The sequence below is a fragment of the Mustela nivalis genome (genome assembly GCF_964662115.1).
Source record: "Mustela nivalis genome assembly, chromosome: 11".
In the NCBI taxonomy this organism is placed as follows: domain Eukaryota; kingdom Metazoa; phylum Chordata; class Mammalia; order Carnivora; family Mustelidae; genus Mustela; species Mustela nivalis.
The window spans coordinates 79641330-79654459 of record NC_139030.1 but is presented as its reverse complement, the minus strand read 5'-3'; positions in this window follow the sequence as shown (position 1 = coordinate 79654459).

The following is a 13130-nucleotide window of genomic DNA, read 5'->3' as shown; positions in this document are numbered from 1 at the left end:
TACTATCATTCCAAGACCAGGCTCCTTCAATTATATAGCTCCTTCACCTTTTAAGGTGTTAGCCTTTTCCACTAGATCACATACAATTAGCAGACAATGAAGAAAGATGGAAGAATGGCCAAGGTTTGTAGAAATCAGACCTACAAATTATGTATGACACTTCTGTCAATATTTTATTGGTCAAAACTCAGTAACATGGACACAAATGACCTCATTAGAACATCTGATTGTGTGTCCAAAAAGAAGAGAAAATGCATTGACTATTGATGGTCAGGAGTTGAGTAACTTGTCTAAGACTGAGTCCTTGCAGATTAGTCACTCACAAGGCGATCATGGTTACCATCGATGGTCAATTGTTAAAGACACTCCATCTTGGGAGAGTTTTTGAGGTGATGAATTAGGTTATGCATCCACTAATTCACGTGAATTATATCCACAAGGCTTGTGTCCAGTCCACTGATTATACTATGGGGATAGTTGCAGATAGAGCTGGGATTGTTGCAACCACACAAGCTGAGCCTGTGAAATTAGGCTGGAACCAAAGTTCTGCCACATGACACTGATGTTGGTTCCAACCTCTGATCATATCAGAGAGAAGCTAGTGCTTAAAAACGTCATGGGCCAAAGTTTCGTGTTCCTTTTTTAGAGTCTGATGCTAGTTCTGTTAACTGCAAGATTGCAACAGAGGCCCTACCCTCCAGCTAATGCTCCCATTCCTTTACTTTATCCTAGTAAGTGCTGGTGCTGTTCCAGCAGACCTGCTGAATGCTGTCTAGGCTTTTGCATTTGTTTACTCAACATTGACATTCTCTGCCACAATATTTATGATTAATTCTTAGGCTTCCATCTTGTGTCTGGCTAAATCTGCCTTCTGTGTCTGTCTGTGTCCAGTCAGATCTGCTCAGCCTACACTTTTCTCCAGCATCAGCTTCCAACCAGTCTCATTCAGACCCTGTGTGGCTTCACTGAAGTATACTCCTTCCACTATTTTCCATTGCTTTTCATCCAAAGAGTCACCAAGATCTCAAATATAAGGGAGTCAGGCTTTTTGCAGACAAGTCACCCAACTGATTATTTGGAATTATTTTATGAATGCTTTGATAGTTTGTAATTCGTGTATGTGTGTGTATGTGTGTGTGTGTATTTTTTTTTTTTAAGGTGAAACGCTGAAATGTCTGACCATTGAAAATCATTTAAAAGATTATACCTTTTATCATATTGCTGGCACTAGAATGTGCTAACTCCATTTCAGTATTATAGGAACAAGTTATACCACATATTTGTCAATTTGACCATTTTTTCCTCATATTTAACAAAGATGTATTGTGTGTTTATAGTGTACCAGGCATTGAGAAAGTGCTCAGGAGAATAACTCGAGAAGGAGAATTAAAATTCTAACAATTTTTAAAACAGCGTTTAATTTTTTTTTTTAATTTGTAATTAGAAGGGCTATTAAAGGGAAATTCAGGGCATTTTGGAATAATACAGTAAATACAGTAAATAATACTGAATAAATAATAATACAGTAAAGATAGTTTAGGGGTGCTGGTCAAGGGAGAGCTTTTGGAAGAAGTTGCTATAAGTTACAGTGTGAATGATAAATGTGAATAAGCCAAAAAGCAGGGAGATGCATATAATACACAGAAAACAGAGTATGTGCAGCAGTCTTTTGGAGAACTGGAAGAATCAAAAGATGACCAGTGTGGCTAAACCAAGTGTGTGGGTATGTGGAGGGTAAAACATAAGGCTGGAGAAGGGGCAGGTCCTGAAGCATATTGTAAGTCATATTTTTAAAATTGGATTTTATCTTAGATAAAAGTAAAGGTCTTTGAAGGGTTTCAAACAAGAACCCACAAGAGATCAGAACAACATGGCTGCCACACAGAGAATGAACTGGCTAGAGAAAGTGTAGAAGACTATTGCTACTGTCTGTGACTCACTTTGCCCCCCAAATTTGAGCACTAGACCCTGATTCCAGGAAAGCAGGAAAAATCCTATTCAAAATCCTATGAAGACAGAGCAGGTGATAGGATCTGTGAGGTAACACTGTTGTTAGATTTAACAAAGAAAGAGGTTCTGAACCAGAGAGACTCTTCAGTTGCAAGAAGCATCCTGGGAGGGCACTAAAGTCTTCCAAGAGTCCTGACTCCTGTGAAATCAAGTGGTACCTTACTAACATTGTCAGAACATCTTCTACTTCTGTCCCTCAGGGAGCTAGTTCACAAGTGTATCTTGGTGGCCTGTTTTCTGAAAGTCCATAAAAGAGATGATATCTGTTTGAAGGGATTACTCTTTGTGTAGCACTTTTATTTTAGAATTCCCACGGAGAGAGCAAGCAGGGCACCTTCCCGGTAGACAGTAAAAGCAAAGGAGAGGGAAGATGCTATTATCTCTGAGCTATTGAGGCCTCTGTGTTGATCAGTTAGATACCAAGAAACCTGACCTTCAAATTGGGATACCCTAAGGAATCATAGTTTGTGTCTGTTGTCCTGTGAGCACAAAGGATTTTACAAGAGCAAATTTCATAAGCATTATTAGAGAAAAAATTTATCTTTTTCTTATGATATGTGGTGCTATTAGCCCAAATAGTTAGTTATAAAATTCTCTCATTGTAGAATTTTATGAATATATACTCCCCTTGCAGTTGGTAAATTCTTAAAGGGCACGATTATCACAATTCCATCTGTTCATTGTATTTGTAAATCTCTACCATGTTTAGGGTGTTACTTACCTTTTTTTCTCAAAATATTCAAGCACGCTTGCATTGTAATGTACCCCATATATATCTGGATTCTTTTTCTAGCAAGGGAAAATTTCATACTATGGATTTATGCAGGTAAGGGAGAGAAAAAGGCAGTGCCCTTGGCTATATATATACAATACACACACACATATACACACACACGTATGTTTGCAGGACAGAGATATCAGTTAACTGGTTAGAACTAAGTGATGCCTTGTTATTAAGCCCAATTCCTTCCCTTTAACAAATTGGGTAAGTTATTTTTTTCCCAACCATAAACATTTTTATTTTCATCCAACTCTGTTCCAGATTTAACACAAATTTTAGTAAGGCATAATTCTTCTTGCCCTTTAGTGTCTCATGTTCTAGTGTAGGTTCTCCCAACCTTGTGGCTGAAAAATTCCTTGTTATGAGGAACTCCCTTGTTCATTATTGGATGTTTGGCAGCATCTCTGAATTCTCCCTCCCTAGTTGACAGTAGCATCCTCAAATCACTGCAACCAAAAAAAAAAAAAAAAAAAAAAAAAAAAAAAAAAAAAAAATCTCCAGACTTGCTAACAAGTCCCATTTTAAAAACCACCTTTCTAGGAGCAGAAACAAACATGCATATAAATAGGTAAAATATAAGCAGCAAGTACAATGGAGCAGGATAGACAGCCTCTGGAGTGAGTCAGCCTGAACTTGAATTCTGTGTCTACCAAACGGATTACATAATCTTTTCATTCTTTAGTGTCTTCCTCTGTACTACTATACTCTGTGTCTTGGGTTCTAGCAAGTGTTAAAAGTCATTATGTGAGTGTGAGAGCAAGAGCAAAACAGGTTAAAAAAGTTGACTGCACCATATGATTAGCACTAAATAAATGTTAGTTCTGATTATTCTAATAGGGACATAGTCGACAATTTGAATTTAAAAGAGGTACTTTGGAAGTGCCAGTGGAAAATTTCTCAATAGAGCTATATCTTCAATTAAGACATTGCTTAAGGGGATATCTGAATACATTCACCTTTATAAATGAATGTCCACGTGAATAAATGATTCCAACCAATCTCCTTTTAGAAATGTGAATGGAAACTGCTTTAAAGTGATCTAAATTTTCTAAGGATTAATCACCAAATTAATTCCTCAAATGTCCATTCCATCCCTGCTACTTATGGATTACAAGAAGAAAGATGATTCTTCCATATTTGTGAGGTCTTCAGATCTACTTTAACGAACAACATGAGTAGTTCATCTGTGTTCTTGTCAATCTCAACAGAGAAATCACCTGTCAGTTTTCTGTATTCCTTCTTGCCTTCTTCCCTCATTCTTCCCTTTCTCCCTCATTCCCTCTCTTTCTTTTCTTCCTTCCTTTCTTCCTTCTTCCATTCCACTAGCTTTTATTGAGCATCTACTATGGCTACTGGGCCAAGGTCTGAGGCTATAATTGTGACCAGGAAAGACAGGCTGCCCACCAGACTCTTGTTATCAAGAATCATATATAACGTAAGCAATCAAAGAAAAACACTACAAAAATCAATTCACATAATCCATAGGCATATATTCTTCTTACCTTTCTGGAACTCTACCTTCTGATTCTTTGTTGCTTACCCTTGCTTACCCTTTCCTGTAACAACTGAAGACTTTTCAGTTTTTGATTCTTAGATTAATATAGATTTCTTTCGGGGGCACCTGGGTGGCTCAATGGGTTAAAGCCTCTGCCTTCGGCTCAGGTCATGATCCCAGGGTCCTGGGATCGAGCCCCGCATCAGGCTCTCTGCTCAGCAGGAAGCCTGCTTCCTCCTCTCTCTGCCTGCTTCTCTGCCTACTTGTGATCTCTGTCTGTCAAATAAATAAATAAAATCTTTAAAAAAAATAAGCTTATTGAAAAAAGAGATAGAATAAAGTTTAAATTACTAAATGGATAGTAAATTTATGTATATGTATGTATATATATAAAAGATTTTATTATTTATTTGGTAGGCAGAGATCACAAGTAGTCAGAGAGGCAGGCAGAGAGAGAGGAGGAAGCAGGCTCCCTGTGGAGCAAAGAGCCCAATGCGGGGCTCGATTCCAGGACCCTGGGATCATGACCTGAGCAAAAGCAAAGGCTTTAACCCACTGAGCCACCCAGGCACTCTGGATAGTAGATTTATAAAGATGAGAATAACAAGATAAACAGTTTTTGTAGTATCATTTTAACTTTTCTGTATTGTCATTCTAGAAAATAGCCATGCCAGTCCCAAAATATCTCTTAGTAACATGCATGGAATCTGTATTCTTGATTGACACATCTCTATTCTGAGCAATTGTTCTACAGCAAATGTTCAGAGAGGGTGCTTCAGCCAATCCAATGTTCTATTTATTACAGAGATTTTTAGTTTCTTTTTTTTTTTTTTTTCATTTAGAAAATAATTATCTGCAAAACTTAGGAATTCTGACTTATGCTCAACATAAAATATTTGTCAGGCAATTTGGCATAAGAAACTAAGAAAAAAAAGTTAATTCTTTTAAGAAGAGTTAAGGCCAGAGATAGGGAAATTGCCTTTATTCTAGTCTTTGAAAATTACTCCGCCACAAAAGTTTGTTAAAACATATACATATAATAATATATTTAAATATTATATTTTAAAATATATATCTAAATTTCCCTTAAATTCTTTACAGCCAATTTAGCCACTTGCTTTTTGTTCCTTCTGCACATTTTCTGCTCACTGAGTCTAAGAAGGATCCAAAGTTCTTATTCATTACAAGATATGTATTGATAGTTACCAAGATAAAGAATCATCCTCTATAGATCCACCGTGAGATATCTATCGAGGGACACCCTTTTGTTCTATTGGCAAGCTTTTATTTATTTATTTATTTATTTTTTTACCCCCACAGATCTAGATATGTTAAGATGGCAACAAACCTGGATCCAGAATTAAGATGCGATGAATGATGTACCCACTTCAGATAAAAAATAGTCTTCAAAAAAGAGTCTTATCTTTTTTTGAAGATAAATAACATTTTATTGGAATATTTTTGAAAGTCCATGTTGAACCAAATATCAGAATTTTAAATTAAGGCAGGCTGTTGTTTGTTTTATGACTCTGCATTATTGGGCAATGGGAGCAGTCCTTTTCAGTCAGCCCATGATTCCAAGTCACTGGCTTCCATCACTGGCTGGTTTATCAGGATTGACAATGGTGAACAAACAGATTAGGCAATGCAGAGCTTTATATATAGCCATTGTTTTGATTGAAGGGCTTTCGTTAGCTTTTTCCACTTGGTTCAAATTGTGGAAGAATATCTTGATAAGGATATATAAGGTATACCTTGTCCTTTTGCCTCCAGTGTGTTTAAGCAGGACACGAAAAAACAGATCCTCTATTGGCAGCCTACATTTTACCAGCTTGTGGTGGGAAGACAGTGTGAGGAGGGGAGAGTTCATCTTGGGACTTTCTCTAAGGAGGGGTCACATCATAGGGACCAGACCAGACGGTGTTTTATCAATTCTTGGCCATTCTTGATCAATTTTTTTCAGTTCTCAACATCTTGTCCCCAGTTCAGTAACATATAATGAGACAATTTCTCAAAATGGAAAACCGGGTTTGAAGCTTAAAAAATTATCTTAAAAATTCAATGTCATGGGGTGCCTGGGTGACTCACTTGATTGAGTGTCTGACTCTTGTTTTTGGCTCAGGTCATGATCTTACAGTCATGGCATCGAGTCCCATGTCAGGCTCTCTGGTCATTGTGAAGTCTGCTGGAGATTCTTTCTCTCCCTTTCCCTCTGGTTGCCCCTCAAAATAAATAAATAGAATCTTTAAAAAGCAAGCAAACAAACAAAAAACAAACAAACCAAAAAAACCCCTCAGTGTCATGTCTTTTCAGGAAAGAATGCTTCAGAAAAAAAATCTCTATTGGCCAAGTGGCAGTCCTGTTTAAGGAAATGGCACTTTCAAGAGTTGTCCTTCAAATAAACTTGGTTTTCATTTTTGCACTGATACTTTGGTGTCAGTGTCCCAGAGTACCAACATAAGACTTAGGTGTGTTTATTGAGCAGTGGGTGGGGATTGGTTAGTACTCATAGTTACTCTATCAAAATAATCTCTATAGCCGGCTTTTCTATCATTCCTCAACTGTTTATCTAACCAAGTCCTTCAGGTTTGAGGACATTTTAGAGGTTTGCTTTTTTTGTTTTTTTGTTTTTTTTTTTTTAGCATAAAATGCAAATGTTGTCCTGGGAGGTTAAGAAAAACTAATGTCAACCATTAACCTTAAAATCAACAATTAACACGTCAATCCAAATGAGTTTATAATGTTTTCTTTAATAATGAATGGACCAGTGGTTGTTAAATTTTCTGAGTTATTAGCACTGGAATTTAAGGTGATATTGAAGGGATTAAAAGGTGACTACCAATTCTTTAAAAGAGTGATTTTTAAAAATATTCCATTATAACCTTATTCACTTGGCATTCTTTCAGTACCGTATGGGGGTTGAGTAGAAATGTTCATGTCCCTGATGTTATCTCATGGAAGAAAATACAAATACAAAGAACTTTAAAAATTCTCATGGTTTGTAGTAAACAAGGATCCTTTTGGTGACATTGGCTTACCTGTGACCTAAAGGAGCATGTTCTGCCCTCTTCCACTCCATGTATTTCAGCTCAATCCTTAGACTAGTTCTGACCAACATCACAATACATATATGCATCCCCAGCCTTTGCAAAATTTAATTTTCATTTGATCCAAACATATTGGCAAAACTAGGCATTACTTCATATTCTAATTAAGGTAAGTAGCGTAAACCTTGAACTCTTCTGTTCCAGGGAACTGGATCTGTCATTTTCTGCAGTTAGAACTCTATACAGTGCTTGACACAAGAGAAGATAGTCAAAAACTATCTTCTGACCTGACTTGTACAGTGCTAGGTTTTTAGGGGAAGTGTCTTATGATAAAGAATTTTAAAATGTAAAAGGTTTAGAAAGTCTATTGCTTGAGGTGGTAGTGGTAATGGTGGTAACATTGTCTTGTGTTAGACACCATAATTTCTATATTTTCTGGTGAAAAGAACTAAAAAAATGATAGGTAGATAAGTCAATGAGCATACGGAAAGGCCAAGGATGAAAGAGCCCAGAAAATCAACTTTCTTTTCTTCACAATTTTATATTTGCACAATTTCTTCCACAGATTCAACAGAAGGTTAAAATGAGGGCTTTTCCTGACTTAACTCGAATGACATCTTCACAAAATTAACATCAGATAATGAAGCATGTGTGAAAGTGTTTACCATAAACAGATTTTATAAAGGAAATAGGTAAGAATCTATGGCATGATTCTCATATCTCTTCATTAACGTCAAGAATATAGAAGTTTTTATAGAAGGGATAGAAAAAAAAAAAAAAAAACAACACTGAAAAACTGTCCTGGGAAAGGGGTTAGTGCTACCCTGTTTGTTCTAAGCCTACTGAGAGATGAAACATAATGACTCAGACAGCTATGAAATGTGTGTGAAATGTGGGCTCAGCTTAACTCATGACTGGAGAAGGTATAGCATCCTGAGGCAGAGGAACAGCAGTAGTTGTCCTGCTTGTACGCCAGAGTTCTGGAGTAAGGGTGCACATGTGTCTTGCCTACATAAGCAACATGGGAGAGAGAACCAAGAAGGAGCCCTCAACTCGTTCTAATGAGGCCAACTAGATGGCTAAGGATACCTATGGCGGGGTGGGCGTGGAGGATAGAAATGAATGCCGTGTTCCTGAGTGTCACAAGGCTTTGCAGTCTACTACCATAATTAGAGATACATCTGCCCAAATCAAGGGGATTGTAACAGTGGGGTCTTCTGCACACCCATACAAAAGACTCTGGAAGGAAAAAAAAAAAGTCAAACATAATCATTTGCTAAACCCAGAAAACTTGAAGCATACGAGGAAGAGGCCCAGCTTAGGATTTTCTCCGTCTTCCCCATGGTGTGACTTGGGGAACAGACACTGGCTGGTGAACTGCTGGAGGAAGAGGAAGAATGCACTATAAAAAATAGAGACAAAATCAGATGCATGCCACCCCTTTTCTATAGTGGCCTCTTCCTTTTGCAGATTTCCAGTCAGAAGCAGGTCCACAATGGGAAGGAAGCAGATTAGATATTTGATGTTAATAATGAGCTACAGTTTCGAATAAGCTTTTGTGTAGAACATTCCATTTTCAAAATTGTGACAGTGTGATGTAAAGTGACCAAAGCTCCAAGAATGAGTAGCAGATTCAAGGACCTCTTGGAGTTTTCATTGAGGATAAGATGGCATTACTGTCGGTAATTACATTTTTAAAAATATGAGTCAGTAGCTGAATAAATAAATAAATAGATAAATAAAAGTAAAATTGCTGTTTTGATGACATGATGAGCTGTGCTTAAGTCAGTTCATTGTATAGAACTACTCTGGCTAGTGGCAATAACATTTAATATTTGTGCAATTACCCCTTGTTGTTATGGCATATGGCCCTCCACCTACTTCACAAAGGTGAGTTGACACAGCTCTTTTTGGTGTTATATTAGAGTCCTTATTTTAAAAAAGCCAAGCATGGTGTGGGCTTCTGATTTTGGCTGTGAATATGAGAGATGAACAGTTAGGCTCTGCAAATGAAAACACTGTCTCATCCAGGCTCTTTTCCTCACGGGCACCATGACTTCTTTTTCAAAGGCAGGGCTACCTTAGCACATCAGGGGTGGCACAGAATGTCATCTGGTAAACCAACAGTGATGAACATGAGCTAAGACCCCCAGCAGCAGGGGCTGCTGACCCTCTGGCCTGAAGGATTTAATTACATTCTCCCTGTCAGAGAAGGAAGTTGGATTTGCTTCAGTGGAGTTGCATTTTCTGCATTTGAGTGATCTGTCTCTCCTATAAAACCATTTCTAAACAGTACCATTCCGGAATCCTAGAAACTGTTTACTTAGAAGCTTGTGCAGCTCACTCTCGGACCAAAGGCCATGCAGTGTCCTTGTGTTTACATTTCTATCTTTCAGATGCCTGGTCTTTTGTAAGAACAGAACAGAGTCCTCAGGGGAAAGCGCTCAAAGTTCCTGTTGTCAACTCTGCTCTCAGGCTCTGCTGTAGCACACTCTACAATATTCCTTAATTCCTGTGCTACTGATGTCAAGGATCTCGTCCTTTTTCTCAGCATTTTGCACAAAACACAATTTTTATCTGACTCTCCCACCCTATCGTGTTTGGGGAGCAAAGCTTATTCTCTGATGTTCTCAGTCATGACTTCCTGTGCCTTCTGAAAGAAACTTGTCCTCAGAAGTACACATTGTATGGATGAATAGTATGCCTCTGATATTTTCTTTAAATGGTGGTCTGTGTTAAAAATGTCATCAGTAGGATTACTTTCAGATAGATCAAAGCGAAGGCCAAGAGGAGGTCCTCGTTTCAGATCTTCAGAACTCACCTGGATGTGAGTCAGAAAATGAGTCGCCAGGTTAGACAAAACCAATGGAAGAAATGGATAGGTAAGAGCTAGTCCTTAAAGAACAGCCACATGGACTATTTCATGCTCAAATATACTGTTTCTAAAGCACCTAGAAAATATTTGTTTTGTCCATGAATAAATTTTTGACATTACATCTTTGGGGGTTTCAAAGTACTCTCAAATTGTAGACATTCCAGAAATGAGGGTATAAACCCAAACTGTGAAAATGTATGTTTAGAAAAGAGGGGGCCATGCTAGAAGATGAGTAAGGTCTGAGGATCTAATGCATAACATGGTGACTACAGTTGATAACACTGTACTGTATCACGGAAATTTATAAAGAGAGTAGAACTTCAGTTTTCTCTCACACACAAAAGGTAAATAGGTGAGGTATGACGTGTTACTTAACTGCATGGGAGGACTCCTTACACAACATCTCCATATATCAAATCCAGCATCAGATACACCTAAAGTGTCTCATAGTTTTATTTGTAATTTATACCTCTTTAAAGCAGAATAAAATTTTTTTAAAAAATGAGAATTATAAAAAGTTTAAAAAAATCATAAAAAAAAATAAAAAAGAAAGAAAAGAAAAGGAAAGTGGGGAGGGACACCATGAACTGTTATCTTGACCACAGCCATGGTCTCCAATGGATACATTCTCCTACCTCCTGTCTCTGCTTCTATATTTTTCCAACTTCAATGCCCTCCAGTGATTCAAAACCAGGGATGAATTTGTCCCAAGGAGACACTTGACATTATCTGCAGACATTTTTGGTTGTTACAAGTAGGTCGGGAGGGGGGGTGGTTTACAATACCTGTATAAGAGGCCAGGTATGCTACTCAACATCCTACCATGCAAACCCTCCACAGAAGAAAATTATCCAGCCCAAGATGTCAATTACACTGGAAAAATGCTGGTATATCCATTCCCACACCACCACAGGAGTCCTCCTTTTAAAACATACAACAGATAATGTTACTCCCGCTCAGAACCCTTCAGTGATTCTCAGTTTCCTTGGAGTAAATGTCAACATGTTTTTTATGGCCCATAATGCCCAAGGTCACCTGCTCCTATTATCTTCCTGACCCCCCTCCTGCTGCTGGTCCTCTCTCTTACGTCTCCCCTGCCACAGCACTATCGTCGGTCTTCAGACTTCTCTTTCCATCCATGTCTTTACTCAGATGTCATTTCCTTACAGAGGACTTCCTTAATAACCCTATCAAAAAAACAAGTAAACAAACTACAAAAAACCATCCCATCAATCTCCCCAGCCCTCTACCTCAGGGGCATAAAATCAGATTAATTATAATCCTTGGTTCATGACACGCACTCAGTATTAACTCATGAGAGGGCCTCCCTCCCTCCCTGCATCATTTCTTCCCTCCCTTCTTTCCCTCCTCCTTTATTTTTTCCTTCAAAGTAATATAAATAAACATCTAACTCCAACATCCAACATGAAAGCTCTCCCCTCATCCAAGATAATTATTATCCTAAATCTTATATTAACAACTTTAAAAATACCTAACACACCTATGTGTATCACCTTAAAAGTGTATGCCTTGGTTGTATGTGTTTGACTTCATGAAAAATGCACCAGATGTTTTTTAATATCTATAAACTCATTTTCACTGATACTGACATTTCTATGATCCATCCACGATTTGCATTGAGTTATAGCGTTCGTTTTCATTGCTGCATAATATTTTCTGTTTGAATATGCCACAACTTGCTTTTCTGATCCCCTCTTCACAGGTATTCATTTATTTGTAGGTATTTGTCATCATAAGCTAGATTGTTCCTAGAGAACATGTTCTAGAGTTCCTCTTAATAGAACTTACCACCACTTAATATTTTATATATACATTGGTCAATTTGTTGATTGTGTGGCTACTCTCAGAAGAACGTAAATCCCATGGAAGCAGAGCTTCAGTTTTCCCCTTTCATATCCATAAGGTCAAGAAGAGTAACTGGTGTACAGTAGGAACTCCCTCAATACTTACCTATCTCTGCTTTTCCACCTTGGCCTCCGGTCCAGCTGATAACAGCTTCTTGACTAGTCTGCTTCCTTCCTTGTCCTTGAATCAACTTGCAACATAACAGCTGGAATGATCTTGTTAAAAGGTCTGTTGGACTCTGTCACTTTTTTGTTTAAAAATCTCCAGTAGCTTCCCATATCTCAGAGTAAAAGCTGAAGTCCTTATAATAAACAATGGCTTTGCATGATCAAGCTCCCTCCTAGTTTTCTGATCTTATTTCCTAACACCTGCTCCATTGCATTCTGCACTCCAGGTGTACTGGTCTCTTTGCTACTATTTGAACACCTAGATCCACACTTCACCTGGACCTTTGCACTTATTACCTTTGCCTGAACAGCTCTCTAAGATATCCATATAGCATATACCTCACTTTCTTCAAATACATGCTACAAGTCACTATTACTATGAGTGAATTCTTCTCTGCTACCTCATGCAAAATTATGTCCTATAACTTCTTGCTTTTTAAAAAGATTTTATTTATTTGACAGAGAGTGAGAGAGAGATCACAAGTAGACAGGCAGAGAGAGGGGGGGAAGCAGGTTCCTGATGAGCAGAGAGCTTGATGTGGGGCTCGATCACAGGACCATGAGATCATGACCTGAGCCAAAAGCAAAGGCTTAACCCACTGAGCCTCCTGGGTGCCCCTTTCTTGTCTTTTTTTGCAGTACTTTTTCTCCCTTGATTCTTATTGCTATTTAACCTGTTATTAATGATATATCTTGTCTATTTCCTCTTACTAAATTGTAATCTACATAAGGCAGAGATTTTTGTTTGTTTTGTTCATGGCTTGGTCCCTAAAAAGTGACTGACATATATGAGATGCTCAATAAGCAAAGGAAACAATCAACAAAATGAAAAGGCAACTCATGAAATGGGTTGCAAACAATATATCTGGTGAGGGATTAATATCTAAAT